This window comes from Alexandromys fortis, unplaced genomic scaffold (genome assembly GCF_014885135.2).
Source record: "Alexandromys fortis isolate MF-2015 unplaced genomic scaffold, M_Fortis_MF-2015_v1.1 scaffold_216, whole genome shotgun sequence".
Taxonomy (NCBI): Eukaryota; Metazoa; Chordata; class Mammalia; order Rodentia; family Cricetidae; genus Alexandromys; species Alexandromys fortis.
In genome coordinates this window covers 1,113,135-1,117,926 of record NW_026068089.1, presented here as the reverse complement: position 1 = coordinate 1,117,926, position 4,792 = coordinate 1,113,135, and positions in this window count along the sequence as shown.

Genomic DNA, 4,792 nt, shown 5'->3' with positions numbered 1-4,792 from the left:
TTTTATTTTATGTGTTATGGGTGTTTTGCCTGTATATATGTTTGTGCACCACTTATGTGCCCAATGCCCAAGAATGCCAGAAGAAGCTGGGCAGAGGCTGCACAAGCCTTCTATCCCAGCCCTTGGCAGGCAGAGGCAGGCAGATCTCTGAGTTCAAGGCCAGCATGGTCTACAGAATGAGTTCCAGGACAGCCAGGGCTACGCAGGAAAACCCTGTCTCAAGAAAAAAAAAAAAAAAAGCCAAAAGAGGGAATAAGATTCCCTGAATGGGGAATTAGAGGTGGTTGTAGGTTGTATTGTTGTTAGGGGCCAGGTGGGCGCTAGGACCAAATCCAGGTCCTCTGGAAGAGCAGACAGTGATTTTAACCACCGAGCCATTTCTTGAACCCCTAATTTTTTAAAATATACTAATACTAGAATAAAGCACTTGGATTTTAGCATTAGAATTGAGAAAATTAAACCAAAAAGAAAACAGGTGAATACACAGCACTGCCGTAAGAAAGGTTTTGTTTCTTAGTTACTTGTCTCACTGCTGGGATAAAATACTCCAATTAAAGCAGCATAGTGGAGAACGCTTGCCCCTGCTCGCAGTCCTAGGGCACAGTCCATCAGGGCAGGACGGCAGGGAGGCGGGGCTTCAGGTGGCCACACCCCGTATCAGGAAGCTGAGGGCGATAAACACTAGTCCTAGCTCCTATTCTCCTTTTGATTCAGTCTAAGAAAGGAATGGTGCCTCCTTCAGTTAGGGAGGGTACCACCTAAACTAATCTATTTCTGACACGCATGCCCAGAAGATAAGTATAAAAGAAAATAATTAGATAAATGAGAAATGAGAGAAAAGAAAACTAAATCCTAATGGTCTGCTGTGGAATAATCCTCTGTACACTGTAAATATACATTACTCTCATTAGTTAATAAAGAAGCTATTTGGCAGGATAAAGTTAGCCGGGGACAATCAACCTGAGGATACTGGGATGAAGAGGGGTGGAGAGAGGGAGTCGCCGCCGGGAGATGTAGACGAGCAAGATGGGCATGTCACACTGGAGAAAGGGTACCAGGCCACGTGATAAAGCATAGATATGAAATATGGGTAGATTTAAGAATAGCTAGTAACAAATCTGAGCTATTGGCTGAGCATGTCTAATTAATACTAAGTCACCATGTTGGTTGAGAAACAGCCGCAGCACAAGAAAACTCTGCCTACAAAGGTCATTTCTGCCAGGGTGAAAGCTGGCATCACAGGAAAAGCTGTGGTTCTGCCCTGTGACACACCAAAACCATCCAACCACACATGGCTGGAGACTGTGGCTCAGAACTGGAACACTCACCTGGCATGTGTAAGCCTTAGATTCGGCCCCCAGTACCAGAAAACAGTGACCCTCTGCCTTCTGCTAGAAGTACCCATCATTTGCTTGTACAAGGAAATGTGATTTACCCACTTTGTCCTCCAGGGGTCCTGATCCAATGCGTGACCCAAACCCCTTATGCACAGTTCTGTCTGACAAAGGACAGCTCATTAATAAACCCGAGTGCTGGCCTCCTTTTGTACAGCAACTGCAACCCCACCACCAGCAGAGGCTAGGCCACCAGAGCCGCAGCCTGGGGAAATAAATTCTGTTCCCACAGGCATCGACTCTTTCAAAGCTGCTCAGAGAATTTATCTAAATCTCTGTCCTGCTAAAGAACTCATGATTCAAAGGTTGAGGTAGAATCCTGCTTCCCAAAGTGGCTGACCTAGCTCACTGTGTCCTTGCCTCTCCCAGGTTCTTATCCCTCCTTATAAACCCTTCTCCACCTGGTTCCTCCCTACAACTTCCTGTCAGCTAGTTGCTGACCCAGCCTCTGGACTGCAGGTAAATTTTATTTAATCAACTCATCTTTGCATCATTAAACAAATGTTCCAGAGCATAAACAAAAGTAGCACACCTTCAAGTAACATTCTGCAACACTGGGGAGTATTGCTTCATCTAAAACGAAGAGCTAGGCGGTGCCAATCAGATAATTCATTATACAAGTTGATAAGAAAGCTACCTAGCAATAGGAGCTAAAACTGAAAGATTGGTACGTAGAATGAAGGGCTCTAAAGGATCGTGGAAAGTTGGTGTTATGAGGAATTTAGCAGAAAGAGGAAAAGGGCAGAAAAAAAATAAAACAGCAGCACTGTTGTCCACACACACACACACCTGCCAGCTCACTGGTGTCTTGGAAGAGATGCTGCTGAGCTAGGGAGATGGCTCGGGGGCTAAGAGCTTCACTGCTCTTGCAGGGGACCTGGGTTCTGCTCCCAGCATCCTCATGCTGGCTCACAACCATCTATAATTCCAGTTCCAGGGGAACTGATGCCCTCTCTGGCCTCCTTGGGCACCAGGGACACACAGTACAAAAAAGTACATATACACAAAACGTTCATAGGCATAAAAACGGTTTTAGGAAAAGAAAAGAGGCACTTTCAGGGAAAGTCTGTCATAATTGTCCTATTCCATAGGGTCACTGGGTTTGGCATGGAATTAGCCTTTAAACTATGTTTGGGTCACAGAAATCATAGGAAAACAGAATTTTATGACTTGGTGCAAATGAGGCCCAAGAATCTCTTCCAGAGTTCAAATAATAAAAGATTAAGTCTGACCTGTCTTGAACAGAGTATGTTTTACAGATACACATATAGAATTGTATGTGTGGTTTTACAGGACCACAGCCACAGTCATTAATTATGCATTTCCCACTTACATATGCTTACTTTCATGCTAAGTAATGTAACAAACTATATGGCCTGCAAACCCTATGAGGGATCCATGGAAAAAGTTGCCAATGTGTGACTTAGTCATTTCTTATGAGTTCGAGGCCAGCCTGGTCTACAGAGCCAGACAGGCTCCAAAGCTACACAGAGAAACCCTGTCTCTAAAAGCAAAAAACAAACAGCAGCAACGAAAAGAATTCATCTCAGCAAATGCATCATCTACACAATTCTATAGAACTACGGGTAGACATGCTAGTCCTCCATTTCAGACTGTCCCTCGGAGAGAACGGGCGCGGCGCTCGGGATACATACCTAGCCTCTTTAGTGCAGTGGGCGGCTGTGAGGACCCACCTTTCTCTCACCAAGGCACCACCACATATATGCACAAGAAAATCGCCGTCCTGAACCTGCAGGCTGACTAGCCACGGCCAGGCACCAGCAGCAGCTCGCGTACCTCCTATGATCCGAGACCCTTCCAGTGCACCCCTAAGTGGTGCTATTCCACAACCTAAAAACAAAGCAATACATTATTTGGAGTAAACACCCACATTTTGTGTTATTCCCTAACGTGAATACATTAACACAATCCCTTTTCTCTTTGGACACTGATAAAGCAAGCCAAATCCGAGGCAAGCTAAACTTTTCAATTGCAAATGCATTAAGACAAGCACGCCATACTTGACTACTTTAGTAACACAGAAACAAGTTTCTCTGGCCCAGCTCTTTCCTTGGTGGGACAGTGACTGAGAGAGCGCCTCAGACCCCGCAGCACTGCAGCGTTGCCTTGGTTTCTCCGTATAACCCTGGCGGTCTTGGAACCTTGTAGAACAGTGGTGGCACACGCTTGTGATCCCGTTCAACAGGATCAACAGTGTGTGTGTGTGTGTGTGTGTGTGTGTGTGTGTGTGTGTGTGTACACGTGAAGCTTCAGGCTTAGTGGCTGGGGATGTGTAGCTCAGTGGTAAGCGTGTGTAGGTAGCATGTTTATAAATAAGCCCCTGGCTCAATCTCTGACATAAAACAAAAGTTGTGATTGATTAAGAGACACAGCTATGCATTTCTTGCCACTTAACCGGTTGAACATTCTCAGCTGCATTCTCAACAGGCCACCTAACAGCCCTTTGGGCCACGAACATGCAGACATTTGTTTATCAATCAAGGGCCGAACGTTTTCGGCGCTGGCAACACTGCCGAGGGTCTGGGAGCCGCTGAGTTCCGGCTCTGGGGTGAGGCGGTGAGGACCGCGGGCCAGCCTCTGCCCGTGACCAGATACTGCCCTTCGTGAAGGGCTCTTCCTCTTCCGGGGCCCCGGCCTCCGGCCCTGGCTTGCCGGCCTCTTCCTGCGCCGGGGTGGGGCCATCCCTGTGGGGCGTGTGGAGCTCGGAGAACACGAGGGCGCCGCCCAGGCACAGCAGCGCGGCCCTCAGCGCCCACGGCCCCATGGCGCCCGCAGGCCCCAAGATGGCGGCGGCGCCCGACGCCCGCGCGCGCGGTGCCTGCCGGTCATCGCCCCACACAGGCAAGGCGCCCGGGCCCTGCCGCCAACCGGAGGCCGTCGTGGACTTCCGGAATGCTGCGGGCTCGGGAGGCCACGGGGGCGCCTGAAGGAAGCTGGCGAAGAAGCAGCCGAGCAGAGCACGTGGGGTTGACTCGGAGACGGTAAAGCCCGGGGCGGGTGCGCAGCCATCGCGGCTTTGAAGCAGTTTGCCGTCAGCACCTCAGGAGAGACCGGCAGAGGCGCGGGAGGAAGGGAGGCCTCCCCACGGTGAAGTCCCTCCGCCGCGGCCAAGACCACAGCTGTGGCGGACACCGTGGGGGTGGCTGGGCGGCCGAAGGCCCTGGCCGGTCCACCATTCCTGAAGACAGACAAGCCGACTTCCTCAGCACTCCCACTCACGACTGGAGCACTCCCACTCACGCCCTGGAGCACTCCTACACATGGTCACACGCTTCATACAGCCACAGGTGCCCACAATAAGTCGAAATTTAATATTAAAAAACTTGGATGTGAGCCGGGCGATGGTGGCACACGCCTTTAATCCCAGCACTCGGGAG